The following is a 9,372-nucleotide window of genomic DNA, read 5'->3' on the forward strand; positions in this document are numbered from 1 at the left end:
AGCAATAAAATATATCGGTATCTGCTAGAGGAATGAAGAAAACCAGGTTCTGAGACAAAAGCAAGTCACTTTGTTTGGCAAGACATTGTTTATATAAACTCAATTTCCTATTTATGAATAGAATTTTGTTCAAGAAAGGAACCAGGTATATGATTTATCCAAACAATCATAACCTGTTACCTGATAAACTCATATATTTTTACATATCATGTTAAGTGTTAGCACTCAATGCAATTTGGCTGCAAACATAAACACCATCATTTTCACTTCTGAGCACTGGAAAACTGTCACCTTTTTGAGTATGTGGACTGGGGCTGAAATTTTGTTTCTTAGGTACTCAGAAAAAAACTAAACACTCCCACCTCAATTTGTGCTAAACCAATGGAAACAAAGACCAGAGCTAAGTCTCTTGCCTGAAAATAACAAGAAGTCAAGATCTTGAGAATCTTATGCTGAAGGAACTGGATTCACAAAATAAAACAAATGGCTAGAAAAATTATACCCTGTATGTAATAGGTTGCTAATATTCATATCAAATCATGGGGTTTGAGTTAATTTTCTTTTGTAAACATTACCTCCATGATTTTCTAATATGGAGACTTTGTTTCTGAACTGTGAATTTTGGGCCTAAAATTGCAGCAACCTTTGGAGATGCACATAGCTCTAGTTCTGGATTTTTTTCAATAACTGTCTCTAAAAATACAACCAACATTGGCAATGATTCTGTAGAAGTGTTTCTCAATAAATATACATTTAACATAAGAAGAAATAGGTCAATAGGCCTTTCTGAACTGTGGGTGCTGAAAGGCAATAACACCTTACTCTTAATTGCTATCTTAATTTTGCTCAGCATCAGTAGAGATTAAAATGTCCCAAGATTTCTTTACTGGGCCTTACAGACCAATGTTCCCATGACAGGTCCCACATGAATCAGGATTTCTGTGGATTAGTCTTGGCCTCCCTAAAGGCTTCTTTTGGTTTTCTTTAGCTTTGTGCAGTTGTGCAGTATCACATGTATTTTCATAAGCACTTTGTATCCAAGACAGAGCTACGACAGTAGAGCAAGCACTCCATGTCAGTTTAGCTATGCATTACCCTACCAAAAACTGCAACATAGAGGGATAAGTTCTAATTTTTTCTCCAGAACATTGGAGAGTATTCTTTCTCACATTTACTAATTTCTTTCTATGACCTCTGTCAGACATACATTAATTATTACCATCTTTAGATGTGGATGTCTCTTATCTGCTATTGTTCTTAGAATCCCAGTCATCATTTCAAATCAACCACATGCTGAATTAATTAATTGTTCTTACTTAAGATTATAAGTGCGGGAAAAAATATGATTGCTCATAAAGGGATACAAACTCCTTTTGGCACAAAACACAGTCTTTCAAAACGTGTATCTATATTTCTGATTTACATAATCAAACAATGACAGCACAATAATGCGATGGTTTGATGGAACGAAGAAAAATAAAATTGATTTTAGCCTACTGATAAGAAGAAAACGTAAATTATAATGCAACTTTTAAATTAATTCAAAATTTACAGAGTTTTTTTGGTCTTTAGTTGTGACAGATGCTCACCAAAACATATATAATCTTTGACTGGTGTGGTTTGTGCACGATTTCAAGCAAATCCTGAAGCAGAATCAAATGCAGGCATTTGAGAGGCTTTGAAAGCATCATTCCTGAAGAGTAATTCATAGCCAAATCTTCAATAACTAAAAAATTTGTGCACTATAATATCTAAATAACTTGGTTTATTATTGTCCTGAGATGGGCTGGATTTGGTCTACTCATGTAACCTATTTGTACTGTAAACACATGTAACCTCTATGTTTTTGACTGTGGTCTTGTATCTAGAAATGAAGATGTAGGACTAGTCCATTTATTGTGCTTCACACCTCAAGAACCTGAGCTACCAGCTGTTAAAAATAATTTTCATTGAATATTTCTATCTGTGTTTGCCTGAAGAAATCCTATGACTTATATTTGTATCTTTTATTTTCAATTTATTTTTATTTTGCACAGCTGTGTAACCTGATAAACTCTCATGTTTTTACATCTTGTGTTAAATGTTAGCACCTCACTCAATGCTATGTGGCTGAAAACATAAACTTTCCCCTTCTGAGCACTGGAAAACTGTTACCTTTTGAGAGCATGAGTAGGTGAACTGGGGCTGAAATTTTGATTCTTAGGTTTTTGATTCTCAGAAAGCACAAAACACTCCCTCCTCATTTGGTGCTAAACCAAATCTACTAAACCAAAAACTAGACAATTCCACATACTTAGTAAAATATTTCTACATCTAACATCAAGTGAAGTAATTCTAAAATTCTAAACTAAATTTGCAGCTATTGGATGTTCTTACTAATTTTTTCCAAAGCTCAGATTTCAGTTGAGGAGCCCTTGAGAGTAAAAGATTAAGAGTCTGCATCTTTTTACACACTGGGCAGAAAGGCTGAGAAATTCTCTTCAGCAGAGCACTGAGGTGGTTTGTGGAAGCCCTTGCTATACTAAGTCTCCCATTTTTCTAAATGGGCATCTAATTATTAGTCATCCTTGAAATATATTCCCCAGTACTGACCTGCTGAACTGTTAGCTTCTTGGAGGGAGAAGGAGGGAAAGGGAGTGTATTTTCTGAAATTCTGTTTACATAATCTTAGAAAAGCAAAGAAGCAGAGAAAGGATTTGCCTGCTCTCCAGCTGACCTTGAAGTCTGTAGGGCAAACCACAAAAGTTATGTAACAATTAAAACAGACAAGAGGAAAGGAGGCAAATCCTCTAGAATCCCCAAATATAGAAATGCTATACATGATTAAGCCACCATTGTTTTTAAACTGCCTTGTGCATCTTGTGAGACCAATCTTGGTTTAATTACTGTGGCTAAAAAAATCTTTGCCATTAGTTTATAAACAATATAATACTATATAAAATAAATACACAAAAATATAATATACGAATACAATGTAATATAAAATAATTTTACAACACAGTTGGAAATTGAATGGCAATAAAATTAATTTCTTAAATTTTAGCTTTCACAAATTAGGTAAAAGTCTGAGTTTGATATTCAGTTTAAGAAGATAATCCTGTCTTCCAATCACATTTGATTTTTTTACGTGTAATGGTAATCTATTATGAGAATCATCAGTAATGAAAAATAGACAATAAGATATTACAATCTTCATACTTTTGGAGCAACTCAAAATTATTTGAGTGCTATGCTGAGATCATTTGATAAAAATGCTGATCTGGTAAAGGATATAAATGATGATCTGAAGAGACTGTCACTATATTGTAGCAATCAAGGAAACAGCAGAACCAGCTCCCATTCTATCAAAAAAAAACCCAAACAAACCAACACTATTAAAAAGAAAAAGTCCCATGCTATTGCCTTTTTAGAATTCCAAAATGCATTATCCTCCACACTAATTCAAGCTGAGCAGGCTGAGGCAAGTATATACTAAGACAACAGTAGTTTCTTTCATAGTAGACTGTACATATTCCTCTTCCCTTCTTAAAAGGTAACTGGGAAAAGACGCCTCAACAGATCACGGGGTTTTATCACTAATTTAGACCTCATATGGGAATAAAATAACTGCACTGGGTGCATACTCTTAAAAGGGAGAATGAGATGAACTCAGGATTGACAAAGTGAGCCAAATAAGTTAAAAGATTAAAGAGTGGCTGTTGGCATAAGATAAAAAAACAGGTAGTTGATGGACAGGAAGACACTTCTCTGAATATAAAATGTTCTATGAATTACCTAGGACATTTGAAATACTAAATTTTAAAGGGGAAAAAGAAATAAGTAAAGCTAGGTGGTGACATGCTACAGCTGTAATGCATTTCCTAACTTACAACTTAGGAGTGATTTACCTGTCAGGCATCACATCTCCAGGACATGACCTTGACCTGTCATCGCGGATGCATTAAAATGCTTTTTCTGGCCTCTAACACTAATAATGATCACAGGGCAGAGCATAAAGTATTCTTTAGAATGCTCTAAAGAACAAGGGTAAAAGAGAAAGAATGACACAAAATGCTTCACATCACAGTTACAGCCCTGAACTTTTTATCTGACAAAGGTCAGAGAGGGTAAAGAAGACAGATATTCAAGAAATAAAGGTATGTCTTGTTTTCTTCCAACAATATAAAGGGATTTACTATACAAAAGAAACACTGTTGGTGTAGAGAACAGAAACTAAGCACTCCACCTACTTTCTTAATGCCCCTTGAGGAGTGAAACTTGAAAGTGCAAAATTGTAATGACTGTAGTCAAAAGCAGAAAGAAAAAAGTTTAACAAGATTATTGTAAGCAGAATTTTTGATATCCTGCATTCAATTTTGGCTGCATAGATCTTGGCACACAGGATTCATATGATGTCTATGACATGAATTCTTCTTTGACACAAAAAGAGACAGGAGAAAAAAATTAAAAACCCACCAATTTACAACTCACTTACAGGAAGAGGAATACCACTGTTAGTAAAAAAGAGAAGTAAGAATGCTTTTAAAGCATTTCCATTATGAAAGCATATTTCAGAGCAATTACACTAGGCAGAATAATTAGCCTGGCATTTTGTGGATTGATAGCTTTGCACATGTTTTGCCCAAGACTGTCATACCTTCTTAGTGCCACCTCAGCATATGATACAGACTGATTTCTTAATTGATCCAACTTTCTGTCTATAGGAATCCCACAGAAAAAAGAATCACATGGTGTGGAAAAAAACATAGCATGTGTCCTGTGAGCTTGTTAGCAGATAGAGCCACTGTTGAGAACACAGCTCGTTGTCACCCTGTGCAGAGGGCACAGACTTGCAGACCAGACTCAGCACTCCACGGTCAAGGTCTAAAATACCCATGCTCCTGTCAGCAACTATCAGTGTAGGATAATTGGGTGAGCCTCAGCCAGGAGCCCTTTAGACCTAGGCAACAGTTTTCAGCACAACACTCTCAGGAATGATGATTTAACTCACTTTGGGAATATCTTACAATTTTTCTGATCTGTGAATGGAAAAACAGAAGAAGAGAAACCACAGGAAGTTCAAATGTGTACTTTTATGTTTTAAAAAAAAAAGCTTGAATTTTCAAACTTTTGTAGCACATCTGAGTTCTATCAGATGTGCTACAAAACAATCTTCCCCTCAAAAAGAAAATAAGGAAGGTCCTTCTCTCCTTTGTCTCAAATATTACTATGTGTTGTTATTTAGTAGTATTTCTAATCCCTTCAAAACATCATTATATTTGCAGTCCTCATAGGAAAATTCAGTTTGGAGGTTACAAGAGTCTCTTTTTTACAGACGGTGGAAGAGGTCACTAAGGAGAACTTTTTAGTGAGGTCATCCACAATGGGATCTATCAAGAAAGTTGGAGGAAGGCAGTTGACAAAATAAACAGCATCTCAGAGCAACCAACTTCCTCTTTAGCCAACATCATAACCTATATTCCTTATTAACATAAGTTATTCCAGGCTGAAAAACCCTATCTGTCTCTCAGCTTTGGACAGTACTCAGCTTTTGGATCCTACAAGGAGAATCATCACAGCACAGATCGTGCTTTCCTGATCCCATTCTCCCTAACAGCAGCAAAAAAAAAGTTCTGGAAATTGGTCAGGATCATAGGCAGAGCAGGGCTGCTCCGTCTTCTTCCTCCAGCTTTCACCTTCTCCTGGCTCTCAAAACTAAATTACATTTCCTACATCCACCCAAATTCACTGATCGTTCCCACAAGCTTTTCTTCAAAAACCCTTACAAAACCCATTTGTCTTTCTAGATCCCCAGCTTTTCCCTTCACAAGATTCCACTTACTGTGTCTGCTCTAGGTGTTCTTGTGCTATCCACATTTAAGTGGAAGCTAGAAAAATTGAAAACTTACATCTGAAGCAGCTACTTCCTAAAGCAAGAAGTATCTACATTACAGCATTGCTTTATATTTCACAATCAGAGTAATCAGAGTATATAAGAAAGGATGGGGCTCCTGCTGATAGCGAATAGCAATTGCTTTCTCAAAAATCAAGCTGTAAGAGGTACCCTTTGCTTTCAAGGAGCTGGAAGATAGTGCACTCACTTTATTATAATAACCTATTGTATCAGTGCACTCACTTTATTATAATAACCTATTGTATCAACCAATATTGAAACCAATCTCTCCTACCTTCTAGAGGAACATGATACCTCAAGTTCTAAGATCAGAAAAGTATTCAAAATAAATTATTATTCTTTTTTCTTTTTTTTTTTTTTTTTGCCAGGTATGAGTTTTGTGCAAAATGTGAACATTTATAAGACTAGACAGAATATGCACATGGACAAAAATAAGTAGATTTTTTAGCCCAGCTTTTTAGAAGCTCAGATGGAAGGCACAGCTCTCTTCCTGTTCTGAAGATTGTGATGTCATTTTGTGAAGACAGTATCACATAAAATGAAGAAACAGTTTTCAGAGGGGGAACTGGTATTTGGGTTTCTCCTGAACCAAGTCTGAACTACTTAAACCCCAGGTGACATTGTTTTGCTTCTTTTTTTGCTTTATGAATCTTACCTTTATTTTTCTATTGACAAGGGTTCAGCAGTATTTTGCCTAGGTCCTCCCATCCACCACCATATGATGGTTCCTGTCTCAGTCTGTGTGCTGGAAAAATTAGGTACTGCATTGCCTAAGTGCAGCATCCTAAATGTTTGTTTGGATCTAGCTTTGAGGGAATGTTCTTAGATCATAAGCATATTCACAGCAAATAAGAAAATGAAGGTCTGAGTTTTAGACAAGCTCCAAAACACTACATATTTTTCCTTGGTGACCTGCTAATAAGAAAGGGGTTTTATAAATTTGAAGCTGAAATAGGAACTAAAAAAGGTTTACCTCTTAGAATATGCTTTGTTTTTCAAAATTGCATTGACCCCTCAGAGGCACTGAAATAATATTGTGTACTACAACATCATTCCTTGCTGGGAATTTCAGCACAGGGCATGTTCTTTGGTGCAATTCTGCTCTTTGATATATCTGAGCAGTCATGTCCTCTTCATAACTTATTCCAGTGCTTCCACAATAGATGGCTTCAATTCCAAGTGTACCTTCACTTCCACCACTGTGGTATGGTACAAAGAGGGAAATTGCAATCTACAGCTATGCTGAGAAACAACAGGGCAGACACTAACTAAGCACAGGAGGAGAAGAATAAATGAATGGTAAATTGTCTTGAGACTGTGATAATTTGTTTATTTTATTAACTTCAATTAGAAGGCAAATTTCAGAATGAATATTTTTGAAAAGAGAATGAAGAGATAAAATAAAAACCCTATCCTTTCAAATTAAGTGCTACAGAGTACTTTGGAAAGTTAAACATTATTTGCAAGAAATATAAAATTGCACATAAAATAACTGGTAGTCTCAAATAGACTGTTATTGAAATAGCATTTTCCTAATAATATGAACATACACACATTTATGTATAATTTCTTATAACGGCCTATTCAAAGGTACCAATACTTTGCAGAAGATTAATTTCCAGCAAATAATCAATTTCATAGCTACACCACAGGCTCCAAATGTTTTCTGAATAAAAAGAAACACACCCTTTTTCAAAATGCAGTTTTGTATTATCATTCAGGTACTGTGAAGTTTTCCAGTCTTAGTATTTAATTTGGGCACAGTAACAGCTGTTACTTCTGTTCATTGTTTTCCTCATCCACGTGTAAGACCAGCTGACATATTATGTGTTGGAAAAAAAATATCTAAGGGAAAAGTCATTACGTGTAATTTAAATATATATATTTTTTTCCACCATGGCTAAATTACTTGGAAATAAATATGATTAATTCACAACTCAAAACTAAATATGAACTGAAGGTGTGAAGATTAGACCAGTTGTTTAACTGTGGGGAGGTGTGAAGCAACCAGGAATCACAAGGAAAGACTTTGATTCCTTGATTACCTTTACAAAACCAGTTTTCAAAATAAAAGGATATATTATCAAGTGAAAGCACAAAACAGCATAGAAGAGGTATTCATTGCAACAAACTTGTCTGTACCAAGAATTAACCCTCAAAAAATTGATGGATATCCTGATTGTTGCAATCCCTTAGAACCTTCCCACTTGTGACTTGAATACTACCTTTTTTCTTCATTCTCTCTTATGAGAGCAAAACCCTAGGAAATACCAGAAAAACTTAATCAACAAACTATTGGATGAACACTGTAAAAATTAAGAGTTAATGAGAATTAGTAAATGAAAATTGCTGTAGGGTAGACTAGCCTGCAATTTCCCAAAGTTATTCAGATGATCTGGCAAAATTTGGTCAATTGCTCTTGTGCATATTGAAAGCTCTGGACCAAAATGCAACTAGACACAGCTTTAGTTATTTCTGTTGTGCTTGAAGAAAATTAGATGTTTTAAAATGCTGATGAGGCCCTAGAAGATAAGAGACTGCTAAAATTAGGAACTCAACACATTCAATGATATTCTGAAACTTCTTATGTAAAACTTTATTTCTTAAGTAACAGCATACTAAAAATGCAAGAAATCACAAATATCATCTACTCTGAATCAATGGCTGCATTTTTTCATTATTATTATTTTACTTGATATATTCAGTTAGAGCTCAATGAAATGAGAAACTGTATCCTAGAAGATTTTTTGATTCATTTTTCCAGTTCTGAAGAGAATGGATGAAAAAGCAGAATTAGAAAACTTTTCATTGAAAAATAGAAACTCTCACTTCAAAATGTAAAAAAAACCCATCAGTTTGATATTTTTGGTATAAACAAAAAAGATTAAATATTCCTGGTCTGAATATTTAGGACTGGCTTAACTAAGATGTTTATTCTCAGGTGACTAAAAAGGAAATTTAAAAATTCCTGCTGCAATCCCTTTACTTTCTTTGTGTCTTATGAAGCGGTGAGATCCAAGAAGGGTTGCATCTTATTCTACTGCCATGGGTAATAATGTTGAACAGTGGATGCCAGTGAGATGCAATTTTCACCATGTAGTGCTGCCATTGTATATATGGGAGTAATTCCAAGATCAAATAATTTCTCTGAAACATAGAAGATCAAGAACCTATTCTGAGTATTGCAGTTACAAATGACTAGATCTTGTTGTCTGGATACTTTTATATGTCTAACTAGATTAGACTATAAAGTTCAAAATGGATGTGCACATTTTCCTAAAAAATGGTGCTGGGCAGATTTTTGGGACTGACAAATCTACATATTATTACAAAATAAACAGTCAAGAAACCTCTGAGTTGTTTTTTTATGCATATGTCCTCAACATTAATACTGCATAGAAGACAATCTCTGTTACAAGCATGCATACCCTTGAAGAGTAGTCTTCATTCTTTAGCACATATTGCAGATTTTATTAGGA

General features: G+C 34.8%; 1 protein-coding gene across 3 annotated transcripts in view; it reads right to left on the bottom strand.

The window, feature by feature from the left end:
- CSMD1 (CUB and Sushi multiple domains 1) overlaps positions 1-9,372 on the bottom strand; it is a 1,052,894-nt gene that overhangs the window by 766,546 nt on the left and 276,976 nt on the right. The gene's annotated exons all lie outside the window — the stretch shown is intronic.

This window comes from Passer domesticus, chromosome 3 (assembly GCF_036417665.1).
Source record: "Passer domesticus isolate bPasDom1 chromosome 3, bPasDom1.hap1, whole genome shotgun sequence".
NCBI lineage: Eukaryota > Metazoa > Chordata > Aves > Passeriformes > Passeridae > Passer > Passer domesticus.